The sequence below is a fragment of the Tenrec ecaudatus genome, chromosome 8 (assembly GCF_050624435.1).
Source record: "Tenrec ecaudatus isolate mTenEca1 chromosome 8, mTenEca1.hap1, whole genome shotgun sequence".
Classification (NCBI taxonomy): Eukaryota; Metazoa; Chordata; class Mammalia; order Afrosoricida; family Tenrecidae; genus Tenrec; species Tenrec ecaudatus.
This window is the reverse complement of record NC_134537.1, coordinates 131,531,188-131,550,883: the sequence shown is the minus strand read 5'-3', so window position 1 is coordinate 131,550,883 and position 19,696 is coordinate 131,531,188. Positions and strand designations below refer to the sequence as shown.

Sequence of the window (19,696 nt, the reverse complement as noted above, 5' to 3'; positions counted from 1 at the left end):
GGAAACTAAATGGTGATGGCTACATTTTAACCCGCTCAGGTCTCCTTTGCCACTTAAGAAACTGTGCTTTAGCTGCCAAATAACAGGAGGCTATTGATAAATTCAACTGAGGGAGTTTTGTGAAATAAATCTAGGAATAATGCTTACTATCAATTGGAAGAGGGAAAGGTTGGATCTAGGAATGCCAATTCCTGTCTGATTGCTATAGTCTTTCCAGAATTGATGAGCCCTGAACCATACAAATATTAATATCCATTACTATTGAGTCAAACCAGACTAAGTGTCGCTCTAGGCCAGAGGAGAACTATTTCACAGGTTTCTACACTAGAAATATTTATAAAGCAGATTAGTTCATCTTTCTCCCACAGAACAGTTGATGGGTTAGAACTGCCAACCTTTTGTTAATAATTAACCCACTACACCACTGGAATGGATAAAATGGAAAGCATTTGGAATATATCCCAAACATTAAAATTTTAATCTTATATATAAAATCATATGTATGCATATGTATGTGTATATGCATATGACCTTGGGAACCACAGGTTGTCAAAGACTTCCTGGGTTTACTTTCTCTTATTTTAATTTTTATATTGCTGGTTTTTCATCTAGATCTCAGAAATTAGAGGGCTAAGGGAAGGATATTATTTCTTTTCTTGCCTCCTCAATATCCTATGGCTTTTGTGGTGATTTAATTTCTGGTGGTTTTCTTCAAATTGGGCCAATCCAGAGACAGGACCATTTTCTAGGATCATTTCTTCTCCCAGAACTCAACCTTCCATAAAATATAATGCTTTTTCTCAGAAGATATAGTTTTTAAATCTTACTGTGGTAAAGCATATAGAGACATTTGACATTTCAGTACTCTTGTATTATAATGCAGTGACCTTTATTCTATCCATGCTGTGCTTCCATCACCATAATCCGTTTCCCAAAGTTTTGCCGCCAACCCATATAACAACTGAGTGCCTGGTGTGGTAGTCTGGGTAGACAAAGAAACAAATTCATAGACATTCATATGTGTGTAAAAAAGAACTTTATATACAAGAGCAATTGGACATTGTTGCCCTTTTTTCCAAAGTCTTAAACTCCCACCAAAGGTCATTTTCCTGCAGGGGTCTGGTATGAAGGTGGGGAAAATACTAATTGGACTCGCCTATGAATAACTGTGAACAGGATTTCCTGGAATACCATCCTGCTGTGTGTAAAAAGAGTCCTCTGGACTTCAAATCACTGCACAGTGAACCACCTGGATCCAGAAGCTAGGTCTAACTCAAAGGACCAGCTGCAGAAGCAGGAGGCAGAGCATGGAACAAGGCAGTGGACTTCCAAACTCACCAGGAGCTAATAAAGTTGAATGCTTCCATGCAAGAGGCTGGTTTGTCGTGTGGGGCGCCTTCAGGTGCTGATTGGTGAAGTTGAAATTACTGCCCAAGGGAAATGGTGCTTTCATGTGAGGCTTACTGGAGTAGGGTGCCTTGAGGCCCTTAAGTGAGGGAGCTGGCTTGAGCTGAATGCCTTCAGATTGAGGCTTCAGGGGGAGTGGTATGCCTTTGGGCATTTATTAGCAGACTGAGAAAACTTTGCAGCAAGTCCAAATGAACAACTCAACTCTGGAGTGTTTAGTTGACACAAAATCATCTGACTACTACCCTTTCTAATACCTCATTTATTATAACCGCTCCTTATTTACTAAGTCCATTTTAAAATAAAACTAATACTATTCACGTATTGTGGTTCCCATGCCTGAGTTCCTATCTTCTCAAAACCTGACAACTGGAACTTGGCTGATAGATTTTATACAATACTTTCCTGCCACATTCCTTTCTTGTTTTTCACCACAATCCCTCTGTGATTCTTGCCTTATCAGGGTTATCAGTTGCTACCTATTTATGCATTCTGTTTTATACATTATTAAATACCTAAATTATTTCACTAATATCAAGGAGCGCAGACATGTGTGTAATGCAGCTTTCTTACCCTCGGTGCATTTATGCTTTTGAGGAATTGACACAAAGTGATCTTCATTGCATCCCCATTCTGGTTTGTAGAGGACTAATATGCATCCTTGCCTAGAAGTCCTTCTTAAATAAAATTATATAAATGTCTCCTAGTTACACTTTTTACAAAGGAAAATAAAGAAGCACAAAGATAGAAAACATGGCTTTTCTGTATTCCGAGATACAAAAACATGTGTTCCTGTTCAAACATTCTTTTTAGAAGTAATCATTTTCTTTTCTTTTTTTAAAAAAAATTCCTTTTATTTGGGGCTCTTACCACAATCCATACATACATCCATGATGTCAAGCGCATTTGTACATATGTCGCCATCATCAGTTTCAAAACATTTTTTTTCTACTTGAGCCCTGATATCTACTTGAGGAGCTGATACTAGCTCATTTCCCCCTCACCTACCCTCCCTCTTTCACGAACCCTTGCTGGATTCAATCATTCATTGCAATGGCCACACAGCGAACAGACAATAGTCACAATTAAAGGGCCTATTAGGGAAAATAGTAGACTACCACAAGTCAGGATTGGCAAAATGGTAAGGAGACAGACACTGGCCCACAGCAACACCTCTCCTAGTCAGTAGTCAAGCCTCTTTCTGGTCGTCAGTCACTCAGTTGCATGATCCCTTCCTTTGCCTTCCAGGGCCAGGAAGCCTGCACACCTTTTATAGGCTCACGGTAGATGTGGGAAAGGTACCCCATATTATTGGTGATGGGCATCCTTCATCTCTCTTTGTGTCTCAGATAGCTTTTGTATACTATGAGATGACTTGATGGAGGCATTGCTTGTCTTTTAGAAGACCATCTCACTGCCATCGAGTCAATATTGACCCATAGTGACCCCCCCCATGGGTTTCTGGGACTGTAACTGTTTATGGGAGTAGAAAGTCCAAACTTGAATTTGCAGATGACATGATCCTATACATTGAAGACCCCCAAAACTCCACAGTTGGAATATTTACAGCAATAGAGGAATACGGAAGAGTAGCAGGATACAAGATCAATAAACAGAAGTCGGTAGGGTTTCTATACACATCGGACAGGGCCATGGAAGAGGCGATTAAGAGGGAAGTACCCTTCACAGTAGCCAAGAACAAACTGAAATACCTAGGAATATACTTAACAAAAAATACTAAAGACCTTTATAAGCATAATTATAAAACCCTATTACAGGAAACCAAAAGTGACCTTCACAAATGGATGAAGCTCCCCTGCTCATGGTTAGGTAGGCTGAACATAGTAAAGATGACAGTTCTTCCTAAAGCACTCTACAAGTTCAATGCTATACCAATCCAATTACCATCAACCTTCTTCAAAGAATTGGAAAAACTGACCACCAACTTCATATGGAGAGGGAAGAAACCCAGAATTAGCAGAGAACTCCTCAAGAAGAAGGACACAATTGGAGGACTTGCCCTACCTGATTTTAATGCCTACTACACAGCTACAGTGGTCAAAACAGCATGGTACTGGCACAATGATAGACACTCAGACCAGTGGAAAAGAATAGAAAGCCCAGGAGTAAAATCATCAGCATATAGACAACTGATCTTCGACAAGGGTCCCAAAAACGTCAAGTGGGAAGCAGATGCCCTCTTTAATAAGTGGTGCTGGAAACAATGGATATCCACATGTAGAAAGTTGAAACAAGATGTCTACCTCACCCCATGCACAAGAATACACTCAAGATGGATCACAGATCTAGAAGTCAAACCCCAAACCATCAGGACCATTAAGGAGGGAATCGGGACTAATCTCAGAGCACTGGCCCAGGGAGCACATAGGCTCACTGCAACAGGGAAGGGGACACACACAGGTGATCTGGAAATCGACAAATGGGATCTAATAAGAATAAAACACCTGTGCACCTCGAAAGACTTTGCCAAGAGGGTGACAAGGCAACCCACAGACTGGGAGAAGATTTTTAGTAATGACACGTCAGACAAAGGGCTCATTACTAAAATCTACAACACCATCATGACCTGCAAAAAGAGGAAAACAGTTAACCCCCTAAGGAAGTGGGCAAAAGAAATGAGAAGAACTTTCACTAGAGAGGAGATCAATATGGCCAATAAATATATGAGAAAGTGCTCGAAGTCCCTTGCCATAAGAGAAATGCAAATCAAAACAACCATGAGATACCACCTAACACCCCTGAGGCTAGCCCAGATCAGTAAATCAGAGAGCAACAAGTGTTGGAGGGGCTGTGGTGAAGTAGGAACCCTCCTCCACTGCTGGTGGTCGTGCAGATTTGTACAGACACTGTGGAAAGCAATCTGGCGATACCTAAAGAAAATGGAAATTGATCTACCTTACGACCCAGCCATCCCTCTACTGGGCATATACCCGGTTGAAGCAGCAAATAAAACACGACCAGTCATATGCGCTCCAATGTTTATTGCGGCACAATTCACAATAGCAAAGACTTGGAAACAGCCTAAGTTTCCATCGATAGACGAGTGGATTAGCAAACTTTGGCACATACACACAATGGAGTATTATGCAGCACTAAAAAGCACCAATGAGCACATGAAACAGGTTATTTCATGGGAAGAGCTGGAAGGAATTATGTTAAGCGAGGTAAGCCAGACCCAAAGGGACAGGTACAACATGAGTCCCCTGAGGTAAGTACAATCAGCATGACAGAAATGGGGCATTAATCCACCCAAGGGGAGGGTATGGTTTATATCTCCACAGGGAAAGTGGGACCAGACTTCAACCCAGTGTCTCAAGGTGTGAATGCAATATCCCGGCGTGGAGGAGGGAACCGGTGGAGAGGTCTGGGAGGCTGGCCCCAGCACCATAAATTAAGTGGATCCCTGCCCCTCCCCCGAAAAGAATTTGTTCCAAAGGACGACATTGACTCTGCAGCTATGGGAGATGGACATATTTGATCAGAGCACACGGGAGCAGATGAAGGGGCAGGAGGAGAGAGTGGAGCACAGCCTGGCCCACAAGGCCGTGATGATGATGTTCCTGAGTAGAGCAGCCAGTCCACAGAGAGAACAACATGGCTGGCCCTACTATGAGACATGATGCCCCTCAGTGACTAAGGGTGATACAGGGGACAGCACCGGAGACACAGTGTGGGAACTGCACCTGACCTGATCCCACCACACCGAGGCAAATCACTGGGGGAGTGCAGCGGAACAGCAAGGGAATGGAGTGGCAAGGTCCCCAGGGAATGCTGAAAGTGGACTTTGGGGCCAGGGCGTGGTGCCCCAACAGACTGGACTGGAAAACGCTCCTAAGGGCCAGCAAACGATCCCTGAACTAACTACAAGCTTTTCTCTTGTGAACTGTTTTGTTCTGTTCTTTTTCAGTGGTTTGTTTTGGTTGTTTTGTTGTCTGGTTGTATACTGTTGCTTTGTGTTCCTCTGTCTAGTTTTCGTGCATGTTAGTGACTCCACAGGTCTGTCTGAATAGGACAGGCTGGATGAACTATCTGGATGAAAAACAACGGGACCGACAGTTCCGGGGGGACTTGGGGTGGGGGGGTAGGGGGGTAAGGAAGTGGTGTTAACAAACCCAGGGACAAGGGAAAAACATGGGACCCGAAATGGTAGAGAAGGGGGAGTGGCAGGCCTGGTGGGAAATGATCAAGGGTAAGGTTGCTTAGAGAAGAGGTATACTCTAGCCCAGGTGGCGATGAAGCATGGTAGTAGGGCAGGAGGAAGGTCAAGGGAGATGGAGGAAAGAGCTAGGAGTCAAAGGGCATTCATGGAGGTCTAGACAAAGACATGTATATGCAAATATATATAGGAGGATGGGGAAATAGATCTATGTGACTATATTAATAGGTCAAGTATTAAGGTGGCGGAAGGACCTTGGGCCTCTACTCAAACACTCCCTCAATGCATGAATACCTTCTTTTATTAAATTGGAACTCTATGATGCTCACTCTCCCAACACAACGGCTGGAGCCAAAGTGGGTGAACAAGTAAATGTGGTGAAGAAAGCTGATGGTGCCCGGCTATCAAAAGAGATAGTGACTGGGGTCTTAAAGGCTTGAAGGTAAACAAGCGGCCATCTAGCTCAGAAGCAACAAAGTCCACATGGAAGAACACACCAGCCTGTGTGATCGAGTGGTCCCAAAGGGATCAGTTACCAGGCATCAAAGAACAAAAAATCATATCATTGACTGCACACCTCCATGATAGGATCACTGAAGACAAATGGGTGCATAAGCAAATGTGGTGAAGAAAGCTGATGGTGCCCGGCTATCAAAAGAGATAGTGTCTGGGGTCTTAAAGGCTTGAAGGTGAACAAGCGGCCATCTCGCTCAGAAGCAAATAAGCCCACATGGAAGAAGCACACCGGCCAGTGCGATCACGAGGTGCCCAAGGGACCAGATATAAGGCATCATGCAAAAAAAAAAAAAGATATAAGTGTGTGTATGTATGTGTATATATGTGTATATATATATATGTATGTGTATATATATATCATATTAAATGAAGGGGGAAGTGCAGAGTGGAGACCCAAGGCCCAAGTGTCAGCCAATGGAGATTCCCACATAGAGGGGTTTAGGAGAGGAGATGGGTTAACTAGGGTGTGAGGTAGTATCGATGAAGAACACAGCTTTCCCCCAGATCCTGGATGCTTCCTCCCCCCAACTACCATGATCCGAATTCTACCTTGCAGGGCTGGATAGGACAGAGGCTGTACACTGGTACATATGAGGGTTGGAGGTACAGGGAATCCAGGGTGGATGATACCTTCAGGACCAAGGATGTGAGGGACGATGCTGGGAGAGTGGAGGGTGAGTGGGTTGGAAAGGGGGAACTGATTACAAGGATCCACATGTGACTGCTTCCCTGGGAGAGGGACAGCAGAGAAGGGGGGAAGGGAGACTCCGGATAGGGCAAGATATGACAAAATAATGAGGTATAAATTACCAAGGGAATATGAGGGAGGGGGGAAGGGGAGGGAGGGGGAAAAAAAAAGAGGACCTGATGCAAGGGGCTTAAGTGGAGAGCAAATGCCTTGAGAATGATTGGGACAGGGAATGTATGGATGTGCTTTATACAATTGATGTATGTATATGTATGGATTGTGGTAAGAGTTGTTTGAGTCCCTAATAAAATGTAAAAGAAGAAAAGAGAAAAAAATGATTAGGGCAAAGACTGTACAGATGTGCTTTATACAATTGATGTATGTATATGTATGAACTGTGAAAAGAATTGTATCAGCCCCAATAAATTGTTAAAAAAAAAAAAAAAAGAAAGTCCAAACTTGAGAACCTTCTGATGGTTTTGAGCTGCAGACCATATGGATCTCAGAGCAAAGCATAACCACTACACCACCAAGGCTCCTTAGCTGACCATACCCTAAACTTAGACATAAAATATTTTGTCTTAAGTTACACCCTCTATTAAATGCCCCAGAGAAAAGGATGTGACTAGGTTACACCCTCTATTTATTCCACCCTAATCAATTTCATTAGCATAATAGAGGATTCTCCCTGAATGGGATGGTAGACACAGAGTTCGGAATTATACGTAATTTAAGGAATTATGGATAGAGGAGCATTTTTAATAGACTATATCTCATCCTAAGTAGCCATCATGACTTAGTGGTTATGCCTTGGGTTGCTAACTCTAAGGTCAGCAGTTTGAAACCACCAGAAGCTCCAAGAGAGAAAGATGAGACAGTCTACTCACCTAAAGAGTTACAGTCTTGGAAACCCACAGGGCCAGTTCTACCTGTTCTATAGGTGACTAGGAGTAACATTTTTGGCAGTGAGTTTATATTGAGCTTTTTGGTATATTTCACCATTGTTATAACATCGAGGATACACAATGACTGTATTTATCAAATACATATTTATACACATTTAAGCATATGCATTTTAGATACAAATTTATTTACTTTATTATGCAGTAATTTTATTTAAAATGTTTTATGGAATGTGAACCAGCTTTTATTTTAGATTGCTTTTGAGACGCAGATATTTGAATACTTCCAAAGATAATCAAATAAGGCAGCACCATTTAATTACAAAGAGCTAATATCAGTTCTAAATTTTATGCTAATATTATTTTAATCTAAAATACACATTAAACCAAACTCTGAAATTCCTTCTTTTGAATTATAAATGTCCAATAGTGTTTAATCTGAGAGCTACAGTGGATTTTAATTTAAAGTGAGTTATCAATGTAATATGTCTTAAAAAGGGGAATTAGTTGTACTTTGGTGTCAAAGCTTGGCAAAGGGCGTAGCAAAAACATTTTTACAAGGAAGAATTAGAGTGATAAGAAAATATTTTATTTTGTGTAGGGTCTGAAATTCAAGGTAATATTACTTTCTGAAGTATACATGAACTAAACTGTAGCAAACAGAAATTAAATATGTGGAATATTAAAGTATGCAGTGATATAACTCTTTTCCTAATAGGCAAAAGCTGGTGCCTTTTGCATCAGTGAATTACTTGCTCCATATACAGTATATCCAACCTTTACATTTAACTTATATACCAAACATTTCCCCTTCACTAAAGTACTTTAATATGTAATAGGAAATATTTACAGCATACTCCAATGTGCATTTCTTTTTTATTTCCCTTTTTTGAATTATGAAACTTTAATACCTCAGTCTTGTCTTTGCTGCATGTTATTGTGTTACTATTTTTCTTGGATAATGTCATTATACATAAAGGAATTAAAGAGAAAATAGCCAATTGAACTGAGAATTGGAGAGTGGGTATTTTAGTGCAATACAAATGCCAAATTTCCACAAATAGATCCACTTATTCCCTTAATTAATTTTTTAATTTTTACCTTTAGAGTTGTAGGAGTAATTCTGGGACCTTGATTTATACAGCCAGTTTAATTTCATGTGGGATCTGAAAAGGAAAGTAAAAAGCATATATCATAATACTATGGGAGAGAATAGAGTTCCTAATGTTGAATGACACTTTATATCAGATTTATATTATATCCTCAGATTAAAATTCTAGAGAAAATGAGGTGCCAATGATATAAAAATAATGCATTTGTATAAATACTTTTCTGAATTACCAACATGTAAGGCTATTCTAATTAGTTTGATGACTGATTACAAGTGAGTAATCATAATGTGCATTTAATAAGCACACTCTTTTGGAACTCCTAGCACTTAACACCGGATACTTTTAGAGTCTACTGTTGTGTGCTTTTATTTTTCTATGATCCAGTCAGATGAGTAATGTGCCAATCTTTAGTGACAATGCATTCTTTAGAGGGTTGTCAGATGGAGAAAATTGATTAAATTCTCCGAGGGTTACAAACAAGGGTCAGGAAGAGGAAATTTCATAATGAAAATGCAATTTCCAGAAAAAGCAACCTATGTAAGACTTAGTATCACATTTCTAGATCTAGTTCTGAATTTGGAAGTCATAAATCAAATAGAGGCAGATATAAACAAGATGCTATTTCAAGGTCACCAAGCATAGGAAGCAAATAATCAAAACATAGTCAAGATCCTTCTTGATGTCCACATTAATACAAAACCTTATATTTACTTGGAATTATTTTAAAACCTCATTAATGCCACCATCTTGTTTCTGCATGATGACCTGAAAATGAGCTTTGAAAGAGTCGTTTATTGGAAAGGTTTGCCAAGTATGTTCTTAAATTTAAACTTCACCACCTCTCATCTCCCACTTATTATCTCTTTTATTATCTACTTCACCTAAATTCTCTGTAAGATACTTGGAAAATTAAAAGATATTGACTATATCAATAATTTTTAAAGCAAGCATTAAAATCTAGTAGAGTTCAGTAATATATTTTTATGATACACATTATTTAGCTTTCCCTTAGTGCTGCCAGTAGTTTTCAAGGTAAAAGGAGAATGCTTGGAAAGGCATAGGACCAACATGTCCATTGTACCTCCCAGCTCAACAGCCACACCCTAAAACAGGCATATTCCAAAGCAGAGATGGGCAGAGCCAATTGAAGAGGAGGCTTCACTAAAAATTATTTCCTTGTACACTCCATTTCATAAAACATTGTTTTTTTTTAATATGGAACGCTTCACGAATTTGCATGTCATCCTTGCACAGGGGCCATGCTAATCTTCTCTGTATCGTTCCAATTTTATTATATGTGCTGCCGAAGCGAGCACAAAACACATTGATTTTATATAGTGCAGAGGTTGGCAGTGCTGTCTCTGTAGACAGAAAGACTAGGGTTTGGATCTTGGCTCTGTCCCTTTTCGCTTCTGTATTCTTATGCAAGTTATCTGGAGAGTTAGTTTCTTTTTCTATAAAGCAAAAGCAACAATAACAACTAACTTCTACTTTGTATGGCCATTGTGAGCACGAAGTAGAGCAATACACATAAAACATTTGAAACACTGAATTAATTCACAATCCAAACAGCTTGGTTCCCCAGTGCCTATGAGATGAAGCCCAAGCTTTTTGGCACTCTACGTATGGCTCCTTACAGTTTGCTCCACACTTTCCATTTGGGAAGCACCATTGATTGTGGATCCAACCAAAATGAAATTCTGACAACTTCAAACAGTACTTACAATTATAGGACTTTATTAGGGAAGTAAGCAAGGTATCAAGAAAGAGAAAAAAGTTTATAGTCATTGGGTCACAGAATCATCTCTCTTCAGCCAGCAGGTAAGTCTATCATCATCCAATCCCTTGGCTGATATGTCCATGGCCCAGGAAGTGGACCTGCTGCTCGGCTTCACTGCCTCGTAGTCTCTGTATGGTTCCTTTGTTCGGTCTCATGGTCTTGGTAGCCTGAGCTGTCCCTACAGCTTCGGACCGGGATCTCACAGATCTCAGTGGATGGGGGTTCTTTCATGATAGTTCCAACATTCTCTCTGTTCCTGCTGCTGAGATCGCTCTCTTAGGCATAGAGGAATGGCAAAACTGACCAGCTTCCAAATTAGAGTCCTCTTCCCTCATGTGTTAGTCTAGGTACTTTAGAGAAACAAAGCTACAGAAACTCACGTATAAGAGAGTTTTATATACTGGTTAAGTGCGCATCAAAGAAAACATCCCAACCTAGTGCTGCCCAAGCCACAAGTCCCACATTAAGTCTAACATCAGTCCACAAAGTCCTCCACCATCTCACAAAACAGACACAACAATGCCGACTGAAGGAGGAAAGTCGAGTCAGTGAATGTGTAAGCATCTCAGCGCTGGCAGGGGTCTCCACATGGCTGCTCCAGCACCCAGGGCTGCATTAGGGTAGGTCCATGTGGCTTTCCCTTGGGGTTGTCTTGCAGGAAGTCAGTCTTGCCAGTTGAAGCAGGGAACTGCTAAGGCAGATTCACCCTGGTATGACCATCACAAAACAAGACACCCAAGAACTAGAAAGGCAAGGCTCACCAAGCCATCTATCCCTCTGCTCTTCAATTAATCCCACATGTGTTTATCGGCCAGGTTGGCACAATAAACTAACTCAATCCACCCCATGCCAACATAGCACCTGTACATAATTCTTTAGCTTCACAATTGCAATTAAGGAACACCTACACCTTAACCCTATAATCCTGTGAGTTTTTTCCCCCACCTATGAAATTTTGTAAGCCAACCACTTTATGCCTTTATCTCCCCCAATTTTGGGTGTCCAATATATATACTTCCTACTTACATTAACCCAGTTCTCTGAGAAGACGATCATATTTTTCGACATGAAGAGACTTCAGTCCAGTTGGAACCTTGTGAAGTCTGTATCCATAAGCAAAGTCAAATACGGACAGGCCATCCATAAAGTCAGCAACAATATGCACCAGTTCACAGGCTCAAAAATCTCCAGCTGATCGGGTTCTGGTCAACTCAATGTGGGCTGCCTCAATCAGCCTCCACCGAGCACCCATTGGTCGCCTTGCCTTTAGACCACGGGCTCTCACCAATACTCAGCAAGCCTATCCCCCTCGTGCTAGGTCATGAACTTTAGACCAGTCAACCGGTTCTCATCTTCTCCTTCTTTTCCATGTAAATCAAGTCCACAGGTGTCAGAGGCCAAACTCAACCCATCTCTTTATTGCTGCATTTCTCCCACTTCCACTCAACAAGTAGATACAGAGGGTCACCTAGCAAGCATGTCAGCCTACTCACAAGCTCCCTTTAACATTCAGTCCCAGAGAGTTTTCTTCATGGCTTCATACATTTTCCAGCTTCTGACAAAGACTACTGGTTTCTGAGTACTCTAAAGAACTGGGTAGGGCATATATTTTCAAAACTTTTTTACAGGCATGGCCTAAAACCATCTAAAGATAAAATTTTAATGGCTGAAGCAAGAGGACCTACAAACTTTCAATTTTTCTACTTCATGTATTTTCCCAGAAAAACAACCGAGTAAATGGTGTGGCTTTATCTGACCTCTGGCTAGACAAAGAAGAAAAATTACCATGAGGGAGAGGACAAACATTTACTCTCTATCTTGTAATTTGTTTCTTGAGTACCTGACTCCCAAGGTACCATAATGTATTAATCTGGGTACTTTAGTGAAACAAAGAAAACATCCCAACCCAGTGCTGCCCAAGCCCACAAGTCCCACATTAACCCATTAACCCTTATGTCCAATACCAGTCCACAAAGTCCTCCTCCATCTCACAAAGCAGACACAACAATGCCAACTGCAGGAGGAAAGCTGAGTCAGTGAATGTGTCAGCATCTCAGCACTGGCAGGGGTCTCCACACAGGTGCTCCAGCACCCAGGGCTGCATCAGAGTAGGTCCATGTGGCTTCTCCTCAGGGATGTCTTGCAGGAAGTCAGTCTTGCCAGCTGAAGCAGGGAACTGCTAATGCAGCTGCACCCTGGTGCTACCATCACAAAGCAAGAGATCCAAGAATTTGAAAGGCGAGGCTCAGGGAGCCATTTATCCCTCTGCTCTTCAATTAATCCAATATGTGTTTATAGGCCAGGTTGCCACAATAAACTAACTCACCTTATATGTATATGGTCCCAGCCAATCAATTGTGGGAACTATGGACAAATGGCTAGAAGGGCTTTAGGTAAGCATTTTCACGTCACCATGAATGCTAGCTCCACCAGATTTTGACTACATTTGTGTACATCTTGATGGCTATCCCAGATATAAATTTTATTAAACTCATCTTCTAGTTTATCTTGCGCAGATCAGTTTGTCACACTGTCACGGCTGGTGTGTTATTACAATGCTGACAGTCATACCACTAGTACTTTAAATACCAGCAGGGACGCCCAAGCTCTACAGGTTTCAGTGGCACTTTCAGACTAAAACACACGAGGCAACAAATGTTTAGTGATCTACTTCTAAACAAGTTTGTCAATGGAAACCTTACATATCAGAGCAGAAAGCTGTCTCATCTAGTGTAAGAAAATGGGCACGGACTGGAGAACATTCTGCTCTCCTCTCTAAGTGGCCACGAGTTGGACCTGACCCCACAGGAGTTCACAGCACCCGCAACTAGCGTCTAGAAGGTTGTGCATTCATGCTGAATGCAGGAAAAGCTATTAAAATTCAATACAAATATCAACGCTAAATACTAATGAAGGTATTCATTTTCCAATAAAATTTACTGTTGTTCTTTACAGGACCAAGAGAGGAATCTATAAATATTACAAAGCTGTTGGATCTATGGATATGCATCTGGCCAGATTTTTACCAAAGTGATCTCTGATATCATCATATTTTGAGTAATTAGTTATACATGTGCTTAAAATGTATTCATAGATTAATGAATTATCTGGGCCATTTAATTAAATTAATAGAATTCTTTTTAAAGATTAATAATTGGATGTTTAAACAAAGTAAATTTTACTTTGTGAAGAACATAAGAATTACAGTAAAGTCCTCTGTTGGCAAGTCCATTCAAAGGACACATGAACACAGTGGAATGTCCCCACACGTCTCCAAGGCGATCCTCTTGGTGGAAGCAATGAAAGCGTCTTTCTCCTGCCAACAAGGGGAGAGTTTTACCCACAGATCTTTCTGTTAGCAGCCACACGCTTAAGCACAATAGATCTTAATCTATTTCTGCATCATTTTAGCTGCATAGTGCTGTCTTCAATGATAAAGAAAGATGTACATTACCAATAATTTGGTGCTTGCCTGTATTTCGTGCCATTATGGACAAAACAGCACAACTGTTTTTGTTTGCCAACAAAAGCTGTGTATGAAAATCTTTGTGGTATTAAAGTTTATACTCCACTGAATGCATTAGCCTAATCTACACAAGGAAAAAATGATAAAACAACGCTGATTCCTCTAAATAGATACATTTTTTTTTGCCTCTTGCATATCCCTCTACTCACACATGTTCAACCTGCACCTTTATTTCTTACTTATCATTTCACAGAATACCTTTACTTATATCTGTCCTGGGTTTCTTTCCTTTTGTGAAACCCTTCTCAATCTATGATCCTTCCCTCAATTCCTTCCCTAAGATTGGAAATTTATGTATTGCAAGAAAATAGCACCATAATTTAATATTTATTGTAGGAATGACAACTGAGGAACGAAATGCTTCCAGCATTGCATCCAAATAATCCCAGATGAGGATAATTTTCATGCTTAATAAGTAGCACTATTCACTATATCTTGTTTTGTTTGTTTCATATTTTTCCTGGTGTGGCAGTCTTGTAATAATTTTTGGCTCTAAAGTATGCTGTTGTTCGGTTTTAATAAGACATCAGCTTGCAGTAAAACGGAGCAGATGCGATTTAAAGTGCTGATCTATCTTACAGAACCCCATAAACTTCCATTCCTATTTCATAGGAATGAAATCCAGTGCAATTGTAAGTAGAATAATCTATTTCTAAGTTTTTATGCCTCTGACACTACCACCTCCTCTCAGTTTCACAGCCAACATTTTCTTTGTAAGAAAAGGCTCCATCGTAGTGCATGGGGGTACCTCCCATTGGGTTGATTCCTTTAGGTGTTTCTGTGAAAGTTCCCTGTATATCATAACACACTCAGCAGATACCAGTGACATATATATATACATATATATATACACACATACATACACACATACATACACATATATATCATAGGATTTGTCTTCAGAGTGTATATTATTGTACCTTTTCATTAAATGAGCTGCTTTAGCCTATGGGATGTAAAGTTATACTCTGATTATGTCTTATGTTGAGTTATAGGTACTCCAAGTACTATCTGAATAGTAGAGTTTAAAGAACACAGCTCATGGTACTTAATATGCTCTCCTGGCTCTTCAAGGGTTATTCACCAAGATATTTTCAACATAGGCATAGTAGAGCATCAGTAAAGTGCTGTATAAATCCTCAAATGCTAAATATTATTTGAAAATATGCTTAGGTATTTTTAAAGGAAAATAAGCTAGCTACAAATGTTAGACTTGGATATAGAAAACCAGGACTTGGTGAACTGTGAAGTGCTGATCTTCCGCAAACAGAAAGGAAATTTTATTTTGATATACTGAACACATTGCCATCATTGAAATAGGTTATGGGTTGAATTTGATTAGACGCTTTGTTTTAAGTTACCTAAAGGCAAGGTATGATAAAAATGCTTCAACTATTATACAGCAGCAGAGAGGATGTGACAGATTTGAAGACTATAGGCAGAGAGAGAAAAAGTTACTCCAAAGACACTCGACTACTCACTGCTCACTGCCATTCATGGTGCCCCTAGAGGACGGGGTAGAACCGCTCTGGTGAGGTTTTCTGAAACTGTAACTCTCTCTCTCTCTCTCTCTCTCTCTCTCTCTCTCTCTCTCTCTCTCTCTCTCTCTCTCTCTCTGTCTCTCTCTCTCTCTCTCTGTACATATGTTGTCATCATCTTTTTCAAAACATTTTCTTTCTACTCCATTCCCTGGCATCAACTCCTCATTTTCCCCCTCTTTCTGCTACCCTCCCTCCCCCATGTCCCCTTGGTAATTTAGAAATTCTTTTTTTCCCCATGTCTTACACCAACCACTGTCTCATTTCACCCACTTTTTTTCTATCCGTCCTCCTGGGAGGGGTGTCATATGTCGATCATTGTGATCGGTTTCCCTTACTTCCCCTGCTACCCTTCCCATCCTAGTATTGCTACTCCCTTTATTTTTCCTGAGAGCTTTATCTGTTCTGGATTCCCTGTGTTGTGAGCTCTTATCTGTACCAGTGTACATGTTCTTGTCTAGCCAGATTTATAAGCTAGAATTGGGGTCATTGTAGTGGGGCGTGGGATAGGAGGAACACTAAAAACTAAAGGAAGATTGTGTGTTTCGTCGGTGCTACACTGCACCCTGACTGGCTCATCTCTTCCTTGTGACCCTTTTGACAAGGGGTGTCCAAGTGTCTACTGATGGGCTTTGGGTCTCCACCCTGTGCCCCCCCTACTCCCACTGAGATGGTAACTCTTCATGGGAGTGGAAAGCCCCGTTTCTCCTGTAGAGCAGCTGATGGTTTTGAACTGCTCACCTTGAAGGTAGCAGCAGAAAGCATAACCACTAGGCCTGCAGGTCTCCTAAGATGGAAGAAACTATATGGAATAGATTAATTTATTTAGATTTTAGTTTCAGGGATGTTGTGATTATTTGTTTGTTTCTAAAACAAATTTTTTTCCAAACATTTTACATTATGGAAAATCCTCATAATTTACTGATTTTGACCTTCATTTTTGGAAAGTGAGCTAATGTAAGATTAAGGCTTGTCCAAGTTACTATAAACATTGAACTAATACCCAAAGCAACTATTGGGAAGCATTGCAGAGTAACCGGGGCAGACAGAACTTGAAGCATTATAATCTCACAACAGAGGGAAACTAATGTCAACACCACGCACATCTCTGCATTTTTCTCAGTGTTTTTCAATGCCAGGGGCGAAGGAACAGAGCATCATTTGAAGGCCTGAGGATTGTGAAGGGCTTGCTGTGCTGTTAAGACACAGGTTGGCACATGGAGAAGCCATCTAAGAAGACTTGACTTTGAGGTAAAACGTAACTAGGGAAGAGTGACAGACTGTGTGAGGTTAAGGGTTTTGATGACTGCTTATACTCTGTGGTTCTCACAAGAGACATCCAGAAATCAAATAAAAACAACCACCTGAGTAAATATTTTAGTAGTCTCTTAATTCTAAGGACAATGAAGCAGCAGTTCAGAGGACTCTGATGAACATGTAGAACTCTGTTGCAATTTCAGTAAGTATCTCAAGTTCGAGCTAGACCAAAAAGTGTAGCCTTAGCAGTGCCTTGAACCCTTCCCTGACTTGAGCAAAGTTGGCCATCAATACCTTCTCAGTCCCCAGGAGGAATATTCAGTCATTTAGAGGAATAGCATCAAGCCAAATTCTATAATCTTCTCCTGGATATAATGCTCTTTCTTATATATACACGAGGGTCACTGGTTTGATTTCTGTAGACAATGCAGTGTAATATACCAATATGAAAATTGAAATTACCGTATATATATATTCTGCCTAAGAAAAGTCATTTCAAAGGTATGTACAGATAGATTGTCAGTGAAAGGATGGAAGAAAGGTTTTTCCATGTAAAATGTTAAGCAAAATGAATTAGGATGGCTCTATTAATACCAAATAGAATAAACTCAGAGCCAAGAAAATTACCATTGCTAGAAAGGGACATCACTTACTGATAAGATCCATGCATAAGATGAAGTAGTTCTAAATGTGTATGTATGTACCGTGTAATAAAGCTACAGAATAATTGAAGCCACACTGATAGAACTGAAAGTAAAAATAAATCCACAATTAATGTAGACTTTTAGACATATTTCGTCAATTGATAGAACATCAATTGATAAACCATCAGCAATGATATAGAAGAATTCTACAATAGCATCTACCATTAAGTGGTAATCAAAATTTATAAAAGACCAAACCAAATTAAACAAGAATGAATGTACACCATTTTCAATATTTACCAAACATATACTAAAATAGGCCATCTATTGTGTCATAAACAAACTTAAAAAAAATGTAAAGTAATTGCAGCCATACAGAGTATTTTCTCTCACCACAATGACATCAAACTAAAAAAAACTATATAGAATTATAACAGAAAAATTTCCAAACATTTGAAACTAAGCAATACACTTCTAAATAATCCATGAATCAAAGAAGTCTAGAGAATAATATAAATAAATGAAATTGAATGGAACAAAAATTCACATATACCTGTAAAACACTTATGCCATAGCTAAAATAGTAATAAAAATAAAATTTTAGGACAAAATAACATTACAAGTAAAGTAAAGCACTTTATACTTTTCTTAGCTTCCGGGTCAAGAACCTAGGAAAAAATTGTTTTAAAGGAACCTGGAGAAAATAGATAGGAGTAAATAAACACAGAGAACAGCTATGAAATTTGAGACAATTAAAAACGGATAAATATATGCACTACATATTTTGTTCTTTTTCACAAAATTGCAAATCGGTAGTAAATATAAAAAGATGAAACAAAGACACAAATCACCAATATCAAGAAGGAAGCAAGGAACAACACTACAGACCCTGTGGCAACCGAACAAGGGACTGCAATGAACAATTCTCCAAGCACAGGATCCACACCTTAGAGAAACAGGCTGGCTTTTGAAAAATGAAACCTACATAATCTGCTGGATATGAACGTGATTATTTGAATAACTACATAAGTATAAAGAAAATTGGATGTAGCAGGTAATATAGCTACAGAATATTTGAAGTCAAACCGATAGACGTGAAAATAAAAACAAAAGTAATTATAATTCTTGTGAATAAGACATTTTCCAGACCATATGGTTTTACTGTAGAGTGCTACCAGATGTTGAAGAATAATTAATTATACACTCTCCTCAAAAACATAGAAAAGGAGGGAACAACGCTTGATTAATTTTAAGAACCTGATATGAGTCTGATACCAAAACCTGGCAAAGAAAACACCAGCGACGACAAACGATGAGCCAGTCCCCTACCTGAGTGCAACCACAGATTCCTAATACAATGTAGCAAATACAGGGGGCTTAACGAGTTCATGGAGAAAGTCCTTTATACTTTGATTCCATTTTTCCAAAAAATGTTTTGACTCACGATATATTATTCAGAAATACATACAGTGATTAGGCATGGTGACAAAATGAAGTTCATGTAAGGATCAAGGTTGACTTCATATTTTAAAATATCCATCAGTTTAACTAATCATAGTAAGTGACTAAAGAAAAATGCATCATTATATTATAGGATTCAAAGAAAAATTTTAATACACTTGAATTGCCATTTATTATAAAAACTCACTGAAAAAGATAAATAACATTAAAATTCTCTAAACTTCATTAAAAATATCTACAAAAGTATATATAGGTACCAACATATTTAATGAGAAACTATTAAATTCGTACTCAGTAAAATTGAGAACAAAGTAAGAATATTTACCCCACCACTGCTATTTAGCATACTATTGAAATTGCCAGCTCACTCAATAAAAAAATGAAATGAAACTCAAAAGCATACAGATTGAAAATCAAAACACTTTTTTTGGTTTGTTTCAGATTGTAAAATCCCAAAACATTGAACTCTGCCATGATGCAGCCTTCTGGTGGCACTGTCAGGTAAGCAATAGACTGCTAAGGTCTGTCATTCAAACCAAGTAGCTGTTTTGCAGGAGAAAGATGCGACTTTTTTTCTGCTATGAGTTTATACTCTTGGAAACTCTAAAGAGGATTGCAATGATTTATAATTAACTTGATGGCAGGGCTTTCGTTTGGTTTTTATGATGTAGAGTGATGTAGAATGTTA

The 19,696-nt window shown here is 39.5% G+C and overlaps 1 non-coding gene across 1 annotated transcript; it reads right to left on the bottom strand.

The window, feature by feature from the left end:
- Window positions 1-10,011: 10,011 nt before the first annotated feature.
- LOC142455695 (U6 spliceosomal RNA) lies at window positions 10,012-10,118 on the bottom strand. Its single transcript, XR_012785845.1, has one exon. It is a non-coding gene; the product is annotated as a U6 spliceosomal RNA (small nuclear RNA).
- Between the last annotated feature and the right edge of the window lie 9,578 nt (window positions 10,119-19,696).